The sequence below is a fragment of the Chroicocephalus ridibundus genome, chromosome 3 (genome assembly GCF_963924245.1).
Source record: "Chroicocephalus ridibundus chromosome 3, bChrRid1.1, whole genome shotgun sequence".
In the NCBI taxonomy this organism is placed as follows: domain Eukaryota; kingdom Metazoa; phylum Chordata; class Aves; order Charadriiformes; family Laridae; genus Chroicocephalus; species Chroicocephalus ridibundus.
In genome coordinates, this window is record NC_086286.1 from 61,841,560 (window position 1) to 61,866,500 (window position 24,941).

General features: G+C 37.8%; 1 protein-coding gene across 5 annotated transcripts in view; it reads left to right on the forward strand.

Moving 5' to 3' along the window:
• The window catches only part of ZDHHC14 (zinc finger DHHC-type palmitoyltransferase 14), a 114,499-nt gene that overhangs the window by 20,894 nt on the left and 68,664 nt on the right, over positions 1-24,941 (forward strand). The window lies entirely within an intron of this gene.

Sequence of the window (24,941 nt, forward strand, 5' to 3'; positions counted from 1 at the left end):
ATTAAAAATTGTTGCTGTGAAACATGAATGTTTGTTTTGGCCCACGTAAAATAAATACTTATGGAATCCATTCTTACTGTTTGCATTACTAAACATCTGAATTTTAATGAACTAGTAGTTACTATTATTTTTTTCTTGACATGTCTAAGCAGGTTTACCTGTCCAGCGTTAGCTTTGGCATCGGAATGAGTAATGAAAACTTCAATTTAACAATGTAACTTTGAGAGAGAAGACGACAAGTAATGAAAGCACTGGCAAACAAATTGCCAGGATGGTCCTGAATTGACTGGAAGGACAATAGACTGGTCCACAATGGCAAGTGGAGGGGAGTTTGCTTCTCTCAAACTGTTGAAGTATATCTGGGACAAGTTGTCCGAGCTTTTATGGGAAATAACCTCTTAAATTGGTGTGGGAGCAATTTGACTGAGAGAGAACACTTTTGGATCTTGTGGCATGGCTGTAATTACTAGGCTTAACCTGAGTGTTCTAATAAGTAATTTGAACAGTTAACAACCACCTCGGGACGTGTTGTTTTGCAGATCTTTGTGATCTTATCTGTCTGCTGTGGCTAGGTGTTGTCACTACTGTTGATAGTCTCTTCAGTGCTTAATAAGCAAACAGCTCACCTGCTCCATTTGATGAGAGTTAATTTGTAAGTTGTTTACCAACATGTGGAATCCTGCCCTCCTGCCACTCAGCCATACTTTTTATCTCTTCCTTTCTCAGCAGAGGAGAAAGCTGTGCTTAGCTTCAGAATATATTGCAAATCAGCTAGTTCCTACAGGCCAGCCTTGACCGTGAGTTTTAATCCTTTATGAAGAGCATTGTGTTAGTTACCCTCTCAACTGGAGTTGTAACAGAGTTTCAGCTCCTACATCTCAATCTCTGTGTCCGCAGCTGTGGTGGTTCATTACAAAGGGGAGAGTCTTTTTGGATGAGCAGATACCAAGCTACTGTAGTCTGTATGTGCTTCCATTACTTGGTGGCTGTAATGTAGAGTTTTATATTATGCAAAACAAATAATATTTGATGTTAAAGGAACTGTATGGGAATTGTGGGGAACAGAAGTTTCAAACTGTAAAGCTTTCACAGTTGAATGTTAAAATCTGTGGTGTAGGAATGGGTCATAACTGCCTAGTATCCTATTCCCACTTTGTGCTAACACATTCATTGTGGTTGAGCCCGAGTAAGAAAAAAGGCTAGCTATAGTTTGTATGTTCAAATATATATATCCCCCCCCCCACCAACTTCATCATGTGCCTATTAAACATACTGCTCTTAAGGCATTCTCTTAAATGTATGAAAGCTCTAAATGAGTTACCTTTTAGGCCTAACTTGGCTTCTTAACACCGGGACTTTGCAACTAATTTCGTCTTTCTCCTGTTGTAGTTTGTGTTTTGTTTTGGGGGTTTTTTATCTTTTTTTAAAGTCTGACATACTGTGGTAAAGACAAAAGTTTAAGGTAACCAAGGTTATGTGTTTTCTGTTGTTCATATGTTCAAATTTTGGACAGAAAACACTTAGATTTTCTGTGAATCTAGGGATATTTAGTCATAGATTGAAAAAAATGAAAATTTTTGTAAATATTAAGTATACTTGAAAAAAATTACCTATGAAGTAGATTTAAAAAAAACTTATTTATAATCTTTCATTTTGATTGACAGAAAAGCATGTAGTAGTCTTTATTCTAGGTAGGTGTTTTATGGTGTATAATCCAGACTAGATGAAAACTCCATATGTTAAAAAGAACTAGGAATCTCGGTGCCTTTAAACCAGTAGGCAGTTGTTTATAAAAACCTATATCTTCCTATATTCCAATTTTGTTGTAATGTGAGATTTGAATAACCATCATAGCTCTGACTGGCATGTGATTTAGAGCATGTTCTTTAGGGTACACTTCAGGTCTGCTTTATTTATTCTTCTTTGTTAACTGTGTTTTCACACTGATTTATGTTAAATTTAGTCCCTGTTCTAGGTGTGTAGAGTGTGACTGGTAAAATTCATTGGATAATCTACTGCTTCTGTGTCACTTCATAATGACAGAATTATGTCTTTGTTACTTTAGATCAAAAATGTAGTCACCAAGTACTTTATCTTCCTGGTTTGACAGCCCTTAACATACTTGGATTTTGTGTATGAGTTTACCACATAGTTTGATCCTGGAGAGTAAGTAGTACTAGGGTCTTTTGTGTTTTCTAAAACATTGATTTAAAAAAAATCCTTGTAATTATAGTTCCTATACTTTTGTGAAAGAAAGTATAGCATCACTTGAATAATAGCCAGTTTCATTCCCATTGAAAGATAGAAAATATTTCCATTAGTATTATCAATTGTAGAATTTCACGAAAAGAGAACGATTAACTCCTTTGGTATAAGACAGAAGATTATGAAACCGACCATATGTGGTGGTTGTTTTTACATAATTTATCATTGCAAGTTTTAAGTTGTTGGTTAGGTTTACACTGAGTAATTGTTGGCATATTCAAGGCAGAAACGTGGAAGTTCATTAATTCATCCCATGCTGCTTATTCTTGCCTTTTTTTGAAATCCTGTGTGGATGCTTTCTAACTTTAAATGTTTTGCATTATCCTACACTTCTGTATGTTACTAAATTTATTTTCTTTTTTTTTTTTGCAAAACCTTTTTCTGATATTCATCTGTAATATAGTCCTCTCAATATCTGAAAATGCAATCTGATCATTTTTCTAATTTAGTAAAAGTGCTGCTGCGGAGTCCATGCATTTTCTTTCCCTGGTTTTCCCGGGTTAATGGATGCAAGTACAAAGTAAAACTTTCTTCCAAGTTTTTCCTTGGGGTTTGTTGTCTACTAATTTGTTGCTGATTTCATGCAGCAAAATGCCAGATGGCTCAATTCAAGGATTTACCTTGTATAACTCTATTTTTCTTGTATGCCCTTCAGAGAGATCTGGAAGATTTTGAAATGAAACAGAATGGGTACCTGCAGAGTATTCTGGAAATCTGAATCAAACTCTGCTTTTGGATATCTTTTGCAAAATGGGTTGTTAACATGTCTTGTATGTGTGCAGTTGGGGTTTGAAGAGACCTTGTACTTTGGATCTTGGCTAGCTGAGCAAGATTATGGTGTATGGATATTGTTTAAATAGATCTTGGTCTTCCTTTCTAGCAGATAATGAGGATCATATTAAATCAGCTGTAAAATCTTTGCAAATGTCCTAGTGTCTAACTTCCTTGACAGTGGAAAAATAGGTTGGTTTCTCAGATTGATTTATTTTTGGATGCAAACTATTTACAATATAAGCAGCATACATGGAATTATTCTTCCATTTCCACCATGCCGCTTTTAAAAAGTTTCTAGGAAGAAGCCACTAAAAAAAAAAAAAAAAAAGAAATCTCGTGTTTTGTTTGCCTTATCAGCAGCTTTTGATGTTGTTATCCACGCTGTTTCAGTTCTTGTTTATGGGTGAGATTATCCAAAGATAAGGGGGGCGGGAAGGACTACAAGAACAGTTCCTTTCTAAATCTGGACAGAACAACCAAGGTATATTAATCAGTCAGAGATTACTAGAAGTAAATATAGTCATGGAAGACACAGAGTAATGGAAAGTCCATTGTCATCTTTGTGTTGGCAATTCACATTCATCTGCCTGTGCAAATCTTGATCTCTGGTGCCTACACTGATGTCTCGGCCTCTTTCTCTGACATTTTTTTATGAATATCTTAACTGTCAACTCAGGCTTAGTGTGACTAAAATAAAGCACTCTCTCCTTTTCCCACTTCCTCTTTGATGAGTAGTAGCAGTAAATCTACTTCCTACGGATTTTTGGCGTATTGGCATTGAGTGATGGCCACTGGACATCCGACGTCACAAACGCACTTTCTCCAACTTGCCATTTGTCATCTGTGATAGCAGTAACAGCAGGAGGTTTTGCTCGTGTGTGTATGCAGGGAGAAATACTCAGTTGCTTGAGGCTTTGTACATATAGCCCCTAGCTGTCTTGCTCTTTGCTCGGTGGTTTACTTTTGGTGGCCTGCCAGAAGCCTGCTGGGATTCAGACATTTATAGAGGAAGAAGGATTTGTAAAATGCCTTCTGTAAACTCATGGAAAGGTATACAGGAAATACCTTTATAGAAGACATTCTATGTATTTGCAGAAATGTTTATATGTGATTCTCTGTTTTTGAGACTTTGACTGTAAGGGTGTACAGCCTACCTTTGAACATGAAAGAAAAACTAATTCGGGGCTATTTTATTTGACTGCTGTCTGTAGAACCTGACATCTGGTTGTGGAGTTCTGTCCTGAGTTAATCAGTCGTGCGTAGTTAGGAGACTGAAGGATGTTAAAGCAATTCTAGTTACAGATTGAGAAGTGATTAAAGCAATTTTGTGGAGCAGTTGTATTTGTTTTCAGTTTTTGTAAACAGAGCAAGGTTTAGTGCTGTTTTTCAGAGAGCAGGTGTCCAAATCCAGGGGTTCTTCTGAATACTGTAATTATTAAAATCTACTCTTGGATAGTTGCTTACTTGGCAAAGCAAATGCTTTTCTTTGTTACAGTCATCAGAGATATGAACAACTCCTGTCGAAGTAAAAATTACTCCAAATTATTTTTTGGGTGTGTCAGTCTTTTCTACAGAGTTAATGAAGAGTGGCCTGTTTTGGCACAGTTTTATGTTTCGTAAATTTAGCCTTGTCATCAAAATTGGTTTCCTCCGTCCTTGTAGTGCAAGGAATTATGTTAAATCAGACTTGTCAGAAATGCAGCAAAAAATATAATCTTATTTCCTAAGTTTCATAATTAAAAAAAATGGTTTACATATTTAATCAACTTTTCTTTTTTTTACTTGTCAACATGGGTTTTCATTCCTCATTAACACATATACTCAAAAGGAGCATTTCTTCCAAGAAGGTGTTTTCTTTTGTTGGTGGTTTTTTTTTTGTTGTTTTCTTTTGTTTGCTGGGGATTTTTTTGGGTGGGGTGTTGGGTTTGGGTTTTTTTTTTTTTTTAAGCAAAGATGGTAACTTTTGTCCTTGGCCTATTGAAAGGAAAAATGTTAATTACTGTATATTTTAATGGGTTTATTTGTGGAAGAAATTAAATAAAGTCTTATTAGTTAAGGGATGGTCTACATGGATTACAGTAATTTTCAGAGTTCATTTAGTACAAATACTGGAAATGCATTTTTCTGTATAAGCAGATGTTTGCCTACATGGAACAGTTTCCTTTTTCATTGAGATCCTGTCTGAGAATGTTAAAATCCAAACAAATGCAATGATGGCCTAATGATTTATCGGTATGCAATTTAAATAGGAAGTATGAAGTATTTTGATTTAAAGTAGTATGATGTATTGTGATTTAAACTGGACTTAAATATTTGTACCATTTTGTGATAGGATTATGTGCCATGCCTTTATTGACAGCTGCCTGGAGATACAGTTTAACCTCATTTTTGAGAACTGTGTTGATTTTTCAGACAGTAAGCTATTCTCTATGTTATGCTTATTCTGTTATTCTTGTTATTCTGTGTTATTATTGTTAACAAAACACAGTTTTGTTAACAAGAAAGGCCAGTTGCAGGATATAATAAACACAATGTTTGAAAGATTTGCAGTAGTCAGAGCAAAACGACAGTTGTGGTGATATTGCTGGTGATTTAAAATTTGAAGGCTTTCTTATGGGAATTCACAGCATTTCCTATTATGTCTTTCCCTTTTGAGATTAAAACAAAGCATCTAGACAAATTAGGGTCTATTTTTTCCTCTCTCTTTCATAAACTGTACCCTTTGGCTGACTGTTGAACTAAATGGACAAAAATGTTATTGTGTTTTTGTAAACAGTACTTGTGACCTCTAGCTTAAGTGTGGAAACAATCTTTGCTGCTTTTCAACACGATGGTAGTGCCTTAACCAGGCACGTGGTTCCTCTGCTGACTAAAGAATGAATGTAGATACCAGAACTGAATAATTCTCAAGGTAGCTTTTTAAGATCTTTTTGGAAGTTATAGAAAGAAGCTGGAAAAGAAAGAGTAGATGGCGAGTGTGACCACGTGCGCTCTGTTCCTTAGAATATCCAAGATGAAAATAAAATAATTGAACTTTGTTTCAGTTCTTCTTCACCTTCCTTGTGTGGTGGAATGGCCACCATAGGATCTTGAGTGATTTTTGTATGTATGTGTATACTGTATCAGATGTTTCCAAGTGAGATAAAAATACACAACTAATATTTATATTTACTGTAAAATGTAACTAATGTACTTTTGCATGCTTTACTTAATTTCTCTTTCTTTAATTCTTTTAAATGGAGGCAGATAATGAGTTGAAACTTTTAAAAGGATTTTGGAAAACTGGGAGCCTGAATACCATGCTCCCTCAATTTAGGCCTGTTGCCCCAGCCTGAGAGGAAAGAGAACAAAATCTTAGAAGTGCAGACCACGAAGAAATGTAATCCAAGTGAAAGAGTGATACAAAGACGCACACACCCACACTGCTTATGGAAATGATATGCCAAATACAATGGGTTTGGGTTTTCATCATGTCTTTCTTCCCAAAATCATGGTGGGGTTATTGACTAGCAAAATAGTTACTGAGATACTTTGAGGTGGTTCGTTAAAATCTCAGCAGTAGGCCATAGGTAATAGTTAATATCTATCTCTTTCTCAAAAAGATCTGTGTATGCTTTTGGATGTTGTTTTGTATATACTCTAAATTATTAGAAAAATGTGTGAAAGAACTCTGTAATTGCCTGTCCTGCTTGGCCAAGGAATTCTGTGGCAGTTGCAAAGACTGGATCTGCCTCTGGAGACAGTAACTATTGCAGCTGACTTGCACAGAGTGTTTTCTTGGACTTCATATTGTTACCTGGCTCTTCTTTTCTTTTCCTTGTGTAGGAGTCGTGCAGAGATAGGCAGTGCTTTGCCTGCAGCGTATGCTTTTATCTGTGTTTGACTGAGACACATGCCTCCCAGCTGTCACATTTTTGGTTTGAGGGGACCGCGAGAGCTCTTTGAATTTGCATGCATAACATGTAGTTAAAATTTGATTTAAATGGTAGCTAAGTAGTATCATACAGAGTTTTGGTCACAACACCTCCCTGCAGCGCTACAGGCCTGGGGAAGAGTGGCTGGAGAGCTGCCTGGGGGAAAAGGACCTGGGGGTGTTGGTCGACAGCCAGCTGAATATGAGCCAGCAGCGTGCCCAGGTGGCCAAGAAGGCCAACAGCATCCTGGCCTGTATCAGGAACAGTGTGGCCAGCAGGAGTAGGGAAGTGATCATCCCCCTGTACTCGGCACTGGCCCCACCTCAAATATTGTGTTCGGTTTTGGGCCCCTCACTACAAGACAGACATTGAGGCGCTGGAGTGGGTCCAGAGAAGGGCAACAAAGCTGGTGAGGGGTCTGGAGAACAAGTCTTATGAGGAGCGGTTGAGGGAGCTGGGTTTGCTCAGCCTGGAGAAGAGGAGGCTGAGGGGAGACCTTATTGCTCTCTACAACTACCTGAAAGGAGGTTGTAGAGAGATGGGGTCGGTCTCTTCTTCCAAGTAACAGGCGATAGGATAAGAGGAAACAGCCTCAAGTTACTCCAGGGGATGATTAGACTGGCTATTCAGAAAAAGTTTTACACTGAAAGGGTTCTCAAGCATTAGAACAGGCTGCCCAGGGAAGTGGTTGTGTCGCCATCCCTGGAGGTACTTAAAAGATGGGTAGACATAGTGCTTAGAGATATGGTTTAGTGATGGTTTTTGTTAGAGTTATGTTCATGGTTGGACTCGATGATCTGAAAGGTCTTTTCCAACCTAGACAATTCTATGATTCTATGACTTTGGTTGTTGTTTTTCCCCACTGCTTAGATATAATGGTATTGAGTTCTGTAGAGGATAGAGGAATTAGCAAGTTTGCTTTCAGCAAATACGTGTCATCCACTTGGCCCAAACAGGATGCTTGGACGTATTTTTAACATAATCGACTATCCCTCTAGTAACTTCAGATATGTAAACTCCTGGTTGTGATGTATTAATAAGATTTTTATTTGAAAGAAATAGTCTCTTAAATCATACTACTGTTATTTACTTTGCTTTTATATAGCAACAAAAATAAACTATTACGTCTTTCTCATAATAAAATTGATTTATATGGGATTAGGGTACAAGTAGACTCTGGTCCACAGAGGTATTTAGATACCTAAGTTCCTGCTGGAATCAGTAGAATTTCAGAGAGACACCTTAAATACGTTTCTGAACCTGTCCATAAGTACTTTACATGCTTTTTTGGCCTAATGATATTTTTTTCTTTAAAGTGATTACTTTATTCTGTAGAAGCGTATGTTTCTTCTGCAAGAGATAGTGATATACTATGTATCACAGAGAATACAATCAAGAATAACTGTATTTCAAAATGGTTATATAAATTCGAATTCAGTTTTCTTTGCAAGAGTAACTTGACTTTCCTTTAGGAGCTGTGAGAGACAGTTACTGTTTTGGTAAATATCCATAGTTTGCATATTAGATTAAGCTGCGTGCTGACAGAAAATATTCTAATTGAGAATGTAATTAAAAAAAACCCAACCCAAACCTGCTCATCCTTAATTTTTTTTTTATTTTTTTTTTTTTTAAGAAGAGCAGTGTGTGTGAGGGAGACTAAGATGAAAGGGTGAATATGTTCAAGTACATAGCAAATTGTATTTGAATGTAAGGAAGGAGGATGTGTAGGGGGTTCTTTTTGCTATTCTGCCTTGTAGAAAACAGCTCCACTATCCTCTGGCAAAGAGGATAGTGAGGGACTTCTAGATTACTGAGTGTGGGCATGATTTAGTTGATTATAATGATATGTTTATTGCATGGTTCCCTTTGGAATAGTTTGTGATAGTGTTTGTGGCTAGAAGGGACCATTAAATCATCTAGTCTGCTATCCTTTGCATGCTACAGGTCTTTATCCAGTTCTCCTGATAATGAACCTTTTGACTTATCTGACCAAAATGCAGTTTGTGCTTAGCTAAAGTGCATTTGCCAGAAGGATATCCATCCTTCATTTAAAGACTCAAGGGGTAGAGAAGACACTACTTTTTGTGCTAGTTTTGTTCCGATAATTATTCCTCTTCCTTGTTTGGGGGGAGGGGGGGGAGGCAGGGGGGAGAGAGAATGTGTTTCTGCATTATGACATTGTTTTAAAATTGATCATGACTTCCTGGTTTGGTAATGTGTTTTACAGTTGTACCTCTATAATCAAAATGTGTATACACACGTGGTATATACATAGGTCCATACTCTCAGTCTTAATTCCATTTAATATATTTTTTGGTTGGGGGAATTCTGCTGTGCCCTTTAGCATTGATGTATGATATGTGGATATGGTACAAAAAATAGGTTGGAATTGCCATAAACAATTTTATTGTAGTTTTATATAGTACAAACATGTTATAAAATTCTGTAAATTAATTAAATAATAATAACATGATTTTTTTTCAGTTTTTTTATTAATTACCTTTGCCTCTGAAAGCATTAGCAGCACAAACCTTCCATTAAACAGTATTAGAACTGGATTGCACAGACATCTGCCATTAGATTTTAATAAATTTTGATGGGTATTTATCTTTTAGTGTGTGCTAGTTACATCTAGAACTTTTCTAGCTTAAGTTTTTCACAACGTTCTGCAAAAGTGGTATATTTATTAAGTTTCTGTGTCTCAGATCTATATGTCCATAGTACTCATAATATCCCACACTGTCTGTGTACTGAAAAAACATTGCATTGGCCAAAATCCCTAATTTGCAACTTCCTATGAGAGTGTTCCTTTCTGTCAGGTTTTCAGTTACTAGAATCTGCCCCACATAGTATTATAGAGCTTCAAATCTGGCATTATTTTCCATTCTCCTTTATTAGGTTGCTGTTTGACATGCTATTGCTTTGAGGTGCAAAATGGCTTTCAGGATATATGTTTTGGTACACATGACTCCAGTTTTCTATGTTGTGTGGTTTGGTTTTGGTCATGTTGTTTTGTTCCCCCCCCCCGCTGTCCCTCCCCCATAACAAAATTTCAACCCTTCATATGTAATCCGCTTATTTTTAGTATGGTGACCTACATTTTCATCCAAGTATATATTTGAGAAGCTTGGGACTACCAGCCATGTCATTGACTCTATTTTAGAATTTAATTATAGTGTACAGCTCAGTGTTGTGCTGAGAGCTGGACTGTGTTCTGACCTTTCCCATGTTTCTTATGGTGATTCACTTAAAATCAGAATTTCTGTAGGTACACTTTATTTGTTTTTTTTGTTTTGGTTCAACTTAAGAGCCTGAAATTTGACTTGCAAAAGTGCTGTGGGCTCTCAGGTGCAATTGAATTCATGGTAATTTTGTGTTAAGTAAATATGAACCAGAACTTTGATATATAATAAATATACTATGTGAGGCTACCTAGTCTGGAAAAAATGCTGCTAGATGTTTCAGTTTATCATCCACACATACCTTAAAGATTTTTTTTATTTTTTTTTTTTTTTGCCATTCTGTGCCTGAATTCTTGCATCTCAAATCTTTGGGTAATGCTTTATAGATTTTAGGGATGTATTTTGAGGACAGTGTTTGTAAGACAATCAGTTGATATAATAATTAGCCTTATGGAATACCACACCAGGAAACTGAGGAGTCCACCTTCATGGAAATATTTGAGTAGTGGTCAGTATAGAAGGCCGCAGACTATATTTCAAATGCTGAGAAGAAAACAGAATATTGAATAGTTGCTCAGTAAATGTGTGTGGATTCTTCATGTTAACTGAATCAGGGAGCAGCCTTGTTGGGGAGAGGTAGGATGTGATCCTATAACTAAAAAATTGACCATAATGCATACACTCAGGGCAAGTGCAAATTAAGGCTTCTGGGCATTCTGCCCATTGTTTCTGGCAGTGTCTTTGACATTTGCTGACTTTGGAGTACTTGATTTTGCAGCTTGATTTTTCTCTGGGCCTAGTTTCTGTTCATAACTGTAACTCTAGGAACAGCCTGCAGAACCTATGACACGAGCAAGATATAGTACAGAACAGCTTTTAAAGTTTATTTTGACAAGGTCCATTGTTAGCTGGAAAAGAAAAGGGTCATGCCAGAAAAAAGGTCAGGCATTTTTCAATTACTAACAAATGGCTGATATGCCAGTGTATTTGTAAACTGTGTTTAATCATTGCTGTGGACAATCCATGATTTATCTGCCGCTAAGGAAAAGGAACATGAAATTTCCTTCTCAGAATGAGCAGTCCAGTGTGGGAGCTATTCATCAAAGTTTGAATGTCAGAAAGGTCATGGGAAGAGATTTGTAAAATTTTCGTAATTCCAGAAATAACTCCTTCGGCATCCAAAAAGAAACTTGAGCATTTAGGAAAGAACCCATACTGTATCTGATACCATCCTGTGGTGGGGTGGGTTGGCTCTGTGTGATGGATGTTCTGTCTGGCAGAGCTGTATGTTTTCACATACCCCTCCCTTCCACCCTGTGGGAAGAAACGGGGAGGTAATAAGCCTGTATTTTGTGTGTGACAAGCAGAGTTCATTCCCTTTGCTGCTGATGTGTGTCTTATTTTGGTTTTGCTACTCTGTATGAAAACTGACAGTATACTTTAGAGACCCTATATTAAACTTGCTGTTAATTAAGTTCTTCAGATAAATTTTTCCCAGCAGGAGATTTTTGAGTCAGGAAGATTTAAAATGGAACTCTCGTACGGAAGCTTGCGCTGTAACATGCAGTGCTCTCTGTGAAGGCTCTCCGTATCTGAAATATCAGAATAGCAAGGTATTCATCAGCCTATTTGTTAATATTTTTTTTCCATTCAGTAGGCAGTCATACCATCATAAAATAATTCCCTTTTATAGCTCCAAATGTTTTCTACCTCTGTTCAGTTTTCTTATGGCCCCTAATTGTCCTTATTTCTAAACATGTTTTACGTCAAAATAGTTTTCCTCGTATCTTTTCTCACGTTCTGACTCTTAAACTGTTAACATCCTATGATTGCAGGTAAGAAAAGGAAGTAGATTTCAGAGATTTTTTTTTCCTGGATTAAGTATGTCAAGATGCAAAATATTCAGTTGCTCATTGTAGACATCTATGAACTGCCCTAGGAAAATTCTGCTTGCAGAGATTATTATGAGGAATCAATATAATTGCCTTTTTGCTCAGTCTTTTCTCCACTCCCCTGAGAGTTTAACTAAATCTCTGTGATCAGTAGTAATGTAGTAATGCAGGTAATAGCAAAGAACGTAAATGTTCTTTCTATAAGAATAGTAACAGGAATAACTTTACTTTCTTTTCTTTAAAAGCAAAGTATGTGACATTTTAATATAGAAAAAGATATGGCATATTTGGAGCAAACTGATTTCAAGTTGATGTGTTTATGGACGAGATTGACTTTACAGAAAAAAGCTGCCTGCAAAAATTCCCTGCTTTTTTCCCCCCTTCCTCTTTTTTTTTTTTTTTTTTTAATGTCTGTGTTGTATACAGGTCCATAGAGTAATATGTGTGCACTGTCAGATAAAGAAACACTTCCTACATAGACCAATATAAATCTTTTAGGGGAAGTATTTGATTGCAATCGGCAACACTGCCATAAATAAATCCTGTAACAAATTCTACATGAGCACTGTGTAGGTCTGTTCCTGCCAGATTTTTTTAATTCACTTTTTGGGTAAGACCTTGTTGATGGCTGATGTAACAAGGTAGGCAGAGAGCAGAGGCAATTCAGGAACATCTTAGGGTCTTTCCTTACTGTTTTCACTGTTAGAAAAGAACCAGCATGTAATGAGGTTTTTAAAGTATTCTCTTATCCGTGACTGGAGGCTGTTAATATAGTTCATGCAAAAATGTGAAGCTTTCAGAAAAGACAGTGGTTTTAAGAGTTAAAATTTTAGTTTCAAGCATTTTGAGTATAAAGATGACAATGAAGAAAAATCTCATTTTTCTATATGGGTTAAAGTCTGTGTTTTGTTTGGTTTTTAATGCTACCTAGCATTGCATTAATGTTTTAAATTATGCCTGTTTTGGCAACCATTTCGTCTGTCTGCATCCAGTTTCCTCTTCTGTGTGATACTCTGACATTTTCCCTTTTCTGTTTTCATAATCTAGAGTGCAGCCTGGCAATTTTGTTCTTCCTGTACGGTGCTTTGTTTCTGATATCTGATACTTTGTAGTAAAAGATTGGCACAAATTTAGTGAAGCCTTATCTGGAGAATCGCTTTATAGAGGAGTTGTGAATTTACAGTCATATGTTAATGCTGCGTAAGTATGTATGGAGGGCAGCTTTAATTATAATGATATTTTGAAGTGCCTTGACTCTACTGAAAGTGGCTCCAGAAAGGATGAAAACTGCAGTTCTTTGGCTGAAAGGAATTAACAGAGCCCAGGAAGTGCTGTGTAATGGTTTTCTTGATGATTCACAGCACATTTATTTTCAGCCAAGGAAAAAAAAAAATATACTTCACAAGCCGGTGGTGTTCTGAAAAACTGTGAAAGAAATCAAAAGGTTTGTTCTGGAATGCATCACTCCTATTCCGAAGTAAAAATGTGTTTCAATTTACTAATTGGGATTTATTTTTATACATTTGGTCTCTTTAATAATTCAGTTCTCTGTTTTGAAAATGGACTTACTTTATATTATGGTAGAACATTTTATTTTTGATGGATTCTTTCAAGCCAAAGAATAATAAGACTTCTATGGCTTGTGGAGTTTCACTGTAAGTTTTACTTCCTCTTACTTGTACCAGTGCCACTATGCCACAAACTTGCTGATTTTAAGTCACTTGCAGATTTGGAATAGTTAGTTCTGGTGAGAGAAAATTTCAGAAATGTTTCTGATTAACTTTTTTTTTTTATCAGATGTCCTGGGAGAGAAGATAATTCCAGCTTTGCTATGCACAGGCCAGATATATTCTTTTCTTCCTCGGAATGCCCATTTTGATTATGACTAGTAGGACCATGGTATGAAGTTAGGACTGTACAACTCTGTCAGAAAGGACTCCCACTGATGTTCAGACTTACAGCTAACAAATGTCAGAAGTTGCAAGTTTTTTTTATATTGACTTTTCATATATTATATTTATTTAGTCCTTTTTTTTTTTTTGGTCAGATTCCCTCTTGTAGAGGGTTAGGACAGCTTTGCATAGGTGGTTTAAAAAAAATAAAAATACTTGATTGCGGTGCTACTAGCACCAAATCTTTGCTTTGATTTTTTTTTTTTCTTCCTCAGATTTCTTGAATTTTCCTGGAATAGCTAATGGCTATGTCATCTGTCTTCATTGTTCTTGTATTGTGTTTGTGTGGCAAGGTTTTAGTGGTAGGGGGCTACAGGAGTGGATTCCGTGCGAAGGTGCTAGAAGCTTCTCCTATGTCCAATAGAGCCAATGCCCCTGGCTCCAAGATGGACATGCTGCTGGCCGAGGCAGTCAGCAATGGTGGTAGCGCCTCTGGGATAACATATTTAAGAAGGGGGAAAAAAAATCTGAGCAACTGCAGCTGGAGGGAGGAGTGAAAGTATGTGAGAGCATAACTCTGGAGACACCAAGGTCAGTGAGGAAGGAGGGCAAGGAGGTGCTCCAGGCAGCAAAGCAGAGATTCCTCTGCAGCCCCTGGTGAAGACCATGGTGAGGCAGGCTGTCCTCCTGCATTCCATGGAGGTTAATGGTGGAGCAAATATCCACCTGCAGCTCGTGAAATACACCACGCTGGAGCAGGTGGGTGTGCCCCAAGGAGGCTTTGACCCTGTGGGAAGTCTGTGCTGGAGCAGGCTCCTGGCAGGACCTATGGACCCATGGAGAGAGGAGCCCATGTTGGAGCAGGTTTGCTGGCAGGACCTGTGACCCCTCAGGAGACCCACACTGGAGCAGTCTCTTCCTGAAGGACTGCACCCTGTGGAAGGGACCCACGCTGGAGCAGTTTGTGAGGAACTGCAGCCTGTGGGAAGGACTCACATTGGAGAAGTTCATGGAGGACTGTCTCCAGTGGGAGGGCCCCCACGCTGGAGCAGGTGAAGAGCATGAAGAGTCCTCCCTCCTGAGGAGGAAGGAGCGGCAGAGACAATGAAAGACTGAACTGCAATGAAAACTGACTGCAACCCCTGTTCCCTGTCCAGCTGTGCTGCAGGTGGGGAGGAGATAAAGTTGGGAGTGAAGTTGAGCCCAGAAGAAGGGAGGGCTGGGGAGAAGGTGTTTTTAAGATTCAGTTTTATTTCTCATTATCCTACTCTGATTTTGCTTGGTAATAAATTAAACTAATTTCCCTGACTCGCGTCTGCCAGCTTGGTGGGCACCTGGCATCCATCTGGGGTCAACCCACCACAGTTCTTCAGAGATAAAACTTTGAGTTAGCTTTCGAGTTGCTCTGTAGTTACGGTTATCTTGGAAACACTTTAAAGTTTCTTGAGACCATAGTGGTCAGAATATGCGCACATGTGTGTGTGTGCATATGTATGTGTGTACACACCTGTATATAAACATGTATGCATATGAATAATTGTGTGTATACATATGCATCTGTACATACATGTGTATGATATTGGATTTTGAAAAATATGAATTTTTATACAAGACACATGAGTGCATAAAGAAGTCTAGCAAATTCCTTGGAACTTGTGAGATTTACACATGCAACTATTTTAGAAGTGTTTGGAGATGGTTTTAATTGATGTTTTGCGTGACGGTATAGGTTTCAGTGCAAAACATCTGTTTTCATTCCCTATTTTGCCAAGGCAGCTGGCCTATTAGGGAGATTAATCAAGATGTTTATCATTTGTTATATACAATTCAGTTATCTAATCACAGTTGGAAGCCCTGTAATCTTGGCCATCACCTTTGGAGTCTTTAGTAGAATTTAGCCAATCTTAACGCTTCCATAGCTAAGAAGTTCTTCAAGGATGGATGATAGTTAGTTTAACATACTGTGGTGTGCTGTATTTGGTGTACACTGTTACTGTATCTGGTATGTGATTGCCAGCTTTTCTGATTGTTTTGGTTGTAGCATGATGTAATGTAGTGTTGAGAGTGAAATTAGTGCTATTTATAATTATCATTTTTTTTTCTAAGCTCTTAGTAGTTGTGTCTAGCAATACCATGAGTAAAAATAACATTTTGAAGTGGTTTTGAGGCAGCAAAATGAAATATTGAGGAGAAATGATTACTTAATGGCTTACTGCCTTAAAATAGTGGCTGCTATTATAGCTGGATTTCTTCAAATAGGAGTGAGACAGCACCAAGCAGATACAGTACTAGGAAAAAGACTTAAATGCTGTTTGTGTTGGCTGTCTGCTGGGGATGAATTTCATGCTCCGTGAGAGAATATCAAAATGAGTGCCTATAAAACCCCTTGCGAAGCCTTGACAAAGATCGAATGTAAGAACAGGTATGAAAGGAATAGTAAACCAATTAAGGTTGGGGGTAATATAAGAATTTGGTTTGAAAGAGTATGGCAGCAGTGTATTCAATAGCTGAGACAGTCTAATATGAGTTTACTGTTGCCAGAAAAGAGAGGTCTCCTTTCTAATCCACTCCCACAGCTGTGGGTATGGTACTTTTCTCTCCCATGCTCCAGCTTTGCGTTGCCTAGTCCCTGATTTGCTCCAGTTTGTTAATCATAGAATTGCCTAGATTGGACCATCTTTCAGACCATCTAGTCCAACCATCAATCTAATGCTGACAAAAAACCATCCCTTCCCCAGCCCTTTGCTGGGTAAGGGAGCTGCTCGGGCTGCCAGGGAGCGCTGGCACAGGGGAAGCAGTGGGACTGTACCGCTGCAGGCTGTGTGGGCGGTGTGGGACTGTGGCACTTGTTGACTCCTTCCATCATGTGGAGCCCTACCTTGGTCTGTAACAGGCTTGCGTACATCTCTGTGCTTTTTCATACTATAGAGTGGTCATTTTCCAAAGACTCCCTACATTCAAGTCTTAATTTTGCCCATTTCAAAACCATATTGCTAGCCTCTCCTAGCAAAGCTGCTTTGCAAGAGATCAGATGCATCTCTCCTTGAACTCTGGCCCCATGGGCTTTTTTTTTTTTTAATTTTTTTAGGACTTGCAGATTTCAGACATATCGTTTTAAACATGTATCTTCCCACCTGCATGTTTCTTTTTACAGGAGTTGGCCTTCTTCGGCTTCATGTTTTACATAATACCTTATCAATATGCTTATTGTAACTTCTAAATCCTCCGAATGAGTTTCTAACAATCTGCAGAAATCCTTTCTTTGAAGCTTTCAGTACAAGATGTTAACATAATTTTCTGCCCCAGCTCCTGGTTGATCTTTTTTTTTTTTAATCATGTGCCTCTGTTAATCTGGGGATTAGTATTGGTTTCCTATAAATTAAACAATTTAGATGAGGATAGTTCTTTTGGCTAGAAGTATGTAAATGTGCAGCTTTAGCATTGTTATTGAATGATTCTTACAGGCAAAATTTTACTATTTTTATACAGGTTAATCATTATTAAGAGGACTACTATTTAATATAAATGGGTTTTTTTCCCAAGTTTTCAGGAGTTCATCAAGAATATACTTATACCTGTTAGCAAAAAAATGTAAATCTAAATAACTGTAATCAAGCCTAGACTTTACCTACCTCATTATTTACTATACGTCAGAGATATTGACTTCTATAATTGTTTTGGGGTAACTTACAGGATCCATCACTTTCTGTAATCTATAGCTTGGTTTATTATTGTGTCTGTCTTGGTTTATACTGTGCATGGCTTGCTTAATTGTTCATATGTATTATGAATCGCTTAGTATCTAAGAAAATATTTTTATCTTTCTGTTTATTTTTTCTGCATAAAATTGGATTTAAACATCTGTTTCCAGTGCTGCTAATTTATATGTCTGTTTAAATCAACTTTGCTTCATAACAGTCCTTTTAATAAATTAGGGTTCTTTAGTGTAGCAGTAATCTAGGTCAGTAATCTGCTTTTAAAACGTGTACTAATTTGAGGCAAAATCATTGAAGCAGACTGTCATATAGAGGGGTCAGCACTTTATATTGGCTTTTTGACTTCTGCATGGAAAACTGAAAAGGCAGCTCTGGTCAAAATGTGATTCTGTTGGCAAAAGTAATGGATTTTGTTCCTCAGAAATATCTCATTCTCATTCTGTTCTCCTTTAACAGGTAAACTTTTAATTTTAATGGGTTGTTCTGCTGTTGTGATCTCCTGTTATGATTTAAGTAAGGTAGAGTTTTTTGGCAAGCCTGAGCAGAAGAGGCTCTGGGACACACTGTGCAGGTCTTTGCAAAGGGTGTGGGATCTCGAAGTAGGAGATGGGGACCGTAAATCTCAATAGGACAAGGAGCCGGAATTTCTTTGGTAGCTTTAATGGTGAAGGAATCTGAGTTAATATGTGTGTCACTTCAGTGTAATTGATTTTACACATTTACTGAATTATCATTAGTTCGCCTCAGTTGATGAGTAACGGTGGGAGAGGAGGCTTTCATTGTCCCATTGCTGTTGTTGGATGCATCGCACACTAGCTAGTGCCATTTTGAGTACTTGGCAGTCATTGTTTCAGCCCTAAGTCCTTGTTCTGTACCCACCACTGGGCTACTGAGCATCTGCATATTTAAAATCCTGCCGGTAGAAATAAAAACAAGAGCCTCTTGGCTTGTAGCCTTGCATTTTGAATTTCTGCAGTTTATAGGCCTGTCTTTGTATTCCATGCAGGAATATTAAAACCAACAGTTGCTTTAGTGATATTGTTGCTGTGTGCTTATCCTCAATGTTTATGAAGCTCTTAACAGAATGGTTCTCTCAAAGACACCTTTTGTTAGGTGTCAGCTGAATGGTCCGACTGTCTCTCGTTAAAGAAGGAAGGAAAACACAGTTTTTACTTACTGGGTTACTTGAAATAAGAGGGATGTAGTCGGTCTTCCTACTTCCTCAGATACACCATTTGCATTTTGATATTTCTGTATCTGTAGCCGAACTTCATGAACTTTCAGCAATTTAAAAAATGTGAATAGCACTTTTCTGTTAAGTAAAGAATGACAATAGCACTGTTCTTTCCAGAGCAGCATATGATCATGGTATTATGCTAGCCTGCTTGCTCAAAGATGTAAATGATTACACACACTGGCAAACACACACACCTGGAAACAAACACAGACCCAAGACACTGAAACATACCAAAGGTAACTGCAGGGTACGCTTTTGAAAGTTTTTATCTAATTTTTAGTTTGAGTTCTGTCTCAATCAATGTTTGTCATAACTTGACTTCAGAATCTTCTTTCTCCAGATTTTGGGAGATGAGCTGCCTTTTTAAAAAATATATTTCATGTCTCCTGAGGCAAAAGATTCACTTTTTAGAAGGTACATATTAGACATTCCATGTACTAAAATTTGTTGAGCCCATGACTGAAATAATACGATAGGATTTCTCAGATAGATAAAGCTGTCAAGTTAGCTTTCTTTTTTCTGGTTTCAGAGTCATACAAATACCATTCTGAGGTTTAATTAATACTCAGACTCTGTCTAGTGCAAATCCCTTCCAACTATGTGAAATCTGTATTATAAAATTCTGTTAAAGGAAATATTTAACAGGAAAAGTAAAAGATTCAGATAAGCTGAAGTCTCGTTTTCAAAAATTTTGACTGAAGTCCAGATAGACTAGATGGACTGCATTTGCTTCATCTTTTTTCAGTTCATCAAAGGCAGATATTGAGTAAAACTTTGTAGTTTGTTTTTGTTTACTTTCTATTTCTTCAGTTCTTTCTTTCAAAAGGCATTCTAAAGCCTTTTTGTGCTACTTAAGGCCAATCCAGAGTTCTGTATTTGTCTGAATTATTTTCACAAATGCTATTATTTGCTGCTTGCTAGTCATATGGTAGCACAGAGCTAATTTCATAGTCTTATTAAAAAATCTTCCGACTTAATTTCCACTTTAATGTGGTGCTTTTTTCATCCTCACGGTGGAGCATGGCATGCTCCCTGGTTTTCTTTTACATAAGATGCGGGCATTTACATTTCTCTTCCCTCAGTCTTGTTACCCTTTTCTCCATGCCTCAATTTTTGGTCATCTGTTGTTTCTTGGAAACAGAGGCGAAACATCTGTTTGGATGCTCACCTTACACTGTCTTTGGTTTCTATATGGCATGAATGCACATTTCTTTTCTTGTTTGGGTGGGGTTTTTCCCCTGATTAAAAGAGAGTGACAAAATTGTACTTTTTGTTCCAATTTTCTAATTCAAATGTTTATTTGAGCGGTTCTCTTTTTAAGCAAACAATTCTTGACTTCCAGGATCTAAATGTCTTATGTCAGTATGTCTTCCCTCACCATTTCACAGAATCACAGAATGGTTCGGGTTGGAAGGGACCTTAAAGATCATCTAGTTCCAACCCCCCTGCCATGGGCAGGGACACCTCCCACTAGACCAGGTTGCTCATAGCCTCATCCAGCCTGGCCTTGAACACCTCCAGGGATGGGGCATCCACAACTTCCCTGGGCAACCTGTTCCAGTGCCTCACTACCCTTACAGTAAAGAATTTTTTCCTGATATCCAATCTAAATCTACCCTCTTTCAATTAGGGGCCGTTACCCCGTGTCCTATCACTACACTCCATGATAAAGAGTCCCTTCCCATCCTTCCAGTAGTCCCCCTTTAGGTACTGGAAGGCTGCTAGAAGGTCTCCTCGGAGCCTTCTCTTCTCCAGGCTGAACAACCCCAACTCTCTCAGCCTGTCCTCATAGCATAGGTGCTCCAGCCCTCTCATAATTTTTGTTGACCTTCTATTCAGTCCTGGTAACTTTTTTGAGGTGTTTATTTGTATAGTTAATTTGGACACTTGTTTCTCTCGTGCCCCCACCCCCAACCAGATAATTGTGCTTTTTGACTTAAGAATTGAGAAAGCCTCCTTCAGATCCAGGTTCTTCTGTTCTCCAGTTCTACTGTCTTTGTCCTTCTGAGTGGTGCAGGGAAATACCTAATTACTGACTGGTTTATCCTTTCATCTAACTTCCGTATTTAAAAAGCTGATTCACTTTAATATCAGTGTATTTTCTATGGCCTGTTCCTCTGAGAAGTCCTTCCTACTATCCAAAACCAGATTTTAATTAACATTACTTCCTTCTTAGAGCTGTGCTTTTTAACTGAAGAAGTCTTTGTCTATCAGGAATGCTACCGTTGTTTTTTTTGGTCTATTTGTGAAAGTAGTCTTTCCAAGGTGATGAAATTTTTGTTTCATTAACCTCTATTAATCTCCCAGCCCAATTGTTGCAAACGCCTAGTAGTACTGTAAATATAACCTTTTTGAACTATCATTTACCTAAATGACTCTGACCAAAGCTAATTCTGCTTTATTCAAGGAATCCATATTTCTAATTGGTAAGACATTACAAATGCAATTCAGTATCTGACTGTCTTTACTTTTGTTTTACTTTCCTGAATACCATCTGCCTTTCAGCTTTGACGTGAATATTCCAGTATCTTTTTCTCTAGTCTCTTTAATGTGATGAATTTCATGTCCAGAAACAGTATTTCTATTTTCTCGCATTATGTCTGCCAGGCTTCATATATTCAAGTGCAAAAGTCTGTTGGTGCTCTCTAACCTCTCCTGAAAAGAGCCAGTTCAGGTTCAGTTCTTTGATGAACTACTGCAGTGACTACAGCTCCCATCCATATCGCACTCTCTTCTCTGCTGTCCTTGTAGCTGGAGAATTCTTTAATCCTCTGCTGTGTCTGTGTATCCCCAGCTTCGCTTGGGTGTGGAAACCAAAATGCTGCTATGACTTCCTTGGAGTTCAAGGATCCAAAATCTTAGGGTACTGACTTCATGCAAAAATAGTTTTCAGTTTAAGCGTGTACACACAGGGAGTTCCATATTTCCTTCCTAATGCTTCTGTTAGACATTTTTGCTTTGGTCTGCAGAATTACACATAAATTAGTCTAAAGTGGATTGTGTGATTTACCTATAGGGTACAAAGTGGCTTCAACTTGCTTAAAATCGTGCCTTTAATTAAGATGATGCAACTCTGAGTGCGGATGAGACCTGATTAAAATCCAAAGTGCAGCTGACAGCGTCTTTCCATTCTGCTTTGTTAGACCAAGCAAAAAGTGAGTGCCAGAATTGTTACTGAAGTTGAAATAAAGCTAGTCTGAGTGTTACCTGTATCACATATAAAAGTCATGATCTGAATATATGGGGGTTTTATGAAGCATATTTTTGTGCACTTTATCAACAAGATGGCACTTGCTGGTCATTTTCATTGTGTTGACCTAATTTACTCAATATCATGTCACTTAACAAAACAGTAGTGGTGGACTGCAGATCGTTGCCAGGGATACTTAGAAGAAAAAAAAGAATCTTGATAAGAAAGGATTGTCTGTCTCTTGAATGTTTGCATTTCTTCAGGGCTCTTACTTTCGTTGTTTTAAAGCTCGAGGCCATACAAGGACATATATTTTTGTATGGTATTCATCATTCATTGCAGTGTCGGGTTTTGGTTTTTTTTTTTTTTCCCCCTATTTCAGACTTTGCCATTGATTGTACAGTCCCAGAGTGAGCTGCAGGGCAAAGAGGGAAATGTACTTTTCTGTCGCTCAGAATTTGCTTTTGTTGGAGAAAGCAGCAGTGCTGAAAGGAACAAAAATGAAGCATTCAGTGCTGCATTGAAAATGCCTTCCCCAAAAAAAATGATTCTTCTCTCTTTATTATAGGTTTATAACACTGGGATATAGTTTTTTCCTGCCAGATTGAGATCATTAAAACTGCTGAGCTACAACATCCTCCTGTATAAAGAGCCTCTCAGGTGCAGTCGTCTCTGTAGTTGTTTCTCTGTTGAGCAGGGAAATGGCTCCTGGCTGGAGTCCGCACTGTTGGAGCACTGAAGTATTTGTCAAATGTTGAGGTAGGCTTGTTGCCTAACTAAGAAGAAAAAAATGTAATGTACATTTTTTATTTGTGAGAATTGGTCAGCAGGATGCTTCCCTGGACTGCTGTATTGTTGCTGTCTTCTAAAAGATCCGTTTCGCCATGAACACAAGGTGAACGCTGTTGTCACAGCTGCTATCCATGTCTCATGGCTCGTGTGCACGGGGGGTGGCAGGGCAACGCTTGGGACTCTTGAACACTGGTGATGGGGATTGATTGGTTCACAGGAAAGGGCTGTGACCTAAGGAAAGCTGTTATCCGGCGGTTAGTTTTGGGGGAAGGCATCCTGGTGCTTCCCAGCTCAGATGGTCAGTGAGCTTCACCATTTACTCCATTTGCAGTCCCCCTCCAGTGCTGCTGTGTTAATCCTTTTCCAATTCAGAGGTGTTTGGGGCATCTTAAAGATGACACTGAGAATTCGACTTTTGGATTAGGATCATGGGATTCATCCTGTATTGCTGTAATTGATTTAATCAACTCATACAGGCACTGGGAACAAATACAGATTTGTCCAGTTTGTTAAGTAAAGAATTCTGATAGTATATGCCAGAGAGACAAAGATGTGCTTTTCTTGCAAATGGAAGGTGCAAAATGCCTGATGTCTGTGTTCAAGATTTAAAGAAAGTGAGCAAAAACATTGTCAAGCAAAAAGGAAGCTTGGCAATGTAAGGAAGTTGTTACCCGTGGAATCATAGGGTTATTTTATAACTTAGGCCTAAAAATCATCTAGTTGTTGAAGTATTAGTAATAATGATGTACTGTAATATGAATATGTATTGATCCCAACAATTTATCTGTTATTCTGTCCCAAGAAGATTTTGGTTCTACTAAGTAAACTCACCTTGCAGCAAATAATGTTGCTTGACACAGGAGAAAATTGCAGAGCAAATATTTTATATTAAGTAGTGACAACTGCCATATAACACCAACATTTTTCATTATCTAGGAATGAAATTCCTAGACTCATTCTTTTTCATTATCTAGGAATAAGAAGACCGCTATAAAACAAAATCAAGAACAAAAGAAAGTAAGGAGCAAAGCAAAGCTTCCCTTGTTGTTATGATGGTAATGGTCGAATTTGCTTTGTAAATGTAGTTCACATCTCTGCAGATGACCCAACCTATTTTAACTTAAATAATTATGTTTTGAAGAGGCTGAGTGGAATTGGGGTTTCTATTTGAAAAACTTTTGTCCTAAAATTCTGTGGAGTTGAAGAGTAAAACGTTCAAAGGACTAGATATTTTTAGGTGCTTTGGATTCTCTCCTTAATCAGTTATCTTGATTATAATGTGCAGCAAGTATTGCTTAATAATGCCTGTTCATATTATCTATAAATGTCTGTTGCTCTTCTTTAAAGTTTGTCATTAGGTTATTTGCTTTTTTTGCAGCTTCAGTGTTTATGTATAATACGCTAGGGATTATAGATGTAAATTATAATGTAATTTACTTGTTATATTGTCAGGCTGGAGTCAGCCCTATGGCGTCCCTCACTTTGAATGGAAGTGTCTGATTTTCCCTAAAAATATTTCAGTGTTTGTTGTAGCTGTGTTTACGGTTTAACTGAAGATGATTTCAGATATTTGAAAGCTGGTGATCAACTATTTATTAACAAGCTAAAATGACAGACAGATAAACCTAAACAATGAAAACCAACAATTTTAAAACCAACCAAAACAATCATCTCACTTTTCTTGCTCTAGCAGATTATCTGCTCTTCATTTTTTCCTGGGGAGGGCGTCAGTCTGGTCTGTTTCCTCGTTCCCTGGAACATTTGTGTCAGCAGAAGGCAGGGGTGGAAATGACTAGGCTGGCTCAGAGGAAGAGGAGCTTCAGTTGACACCATCAACAAAAAGTTACTTGCTCTCAGCTTGTTGGTGGAGGAAATTGCTTTGGTCTGTACAGACTACTGTCACACTTCATGCTGGCAAATAGTTAATACCCGATTGCTTCATGGCTCAGATACTGTAATTCAGAAAGTCTGGGGCTCGTTTTAAATGAAGATACTTTTTTGGAACATGCATGTTTCTCAATATCATTCACTTTACAGAAAAAAAGGAGAATTCAGGTATCTCAAGAAACGTTTTTTCCCTAGAACTT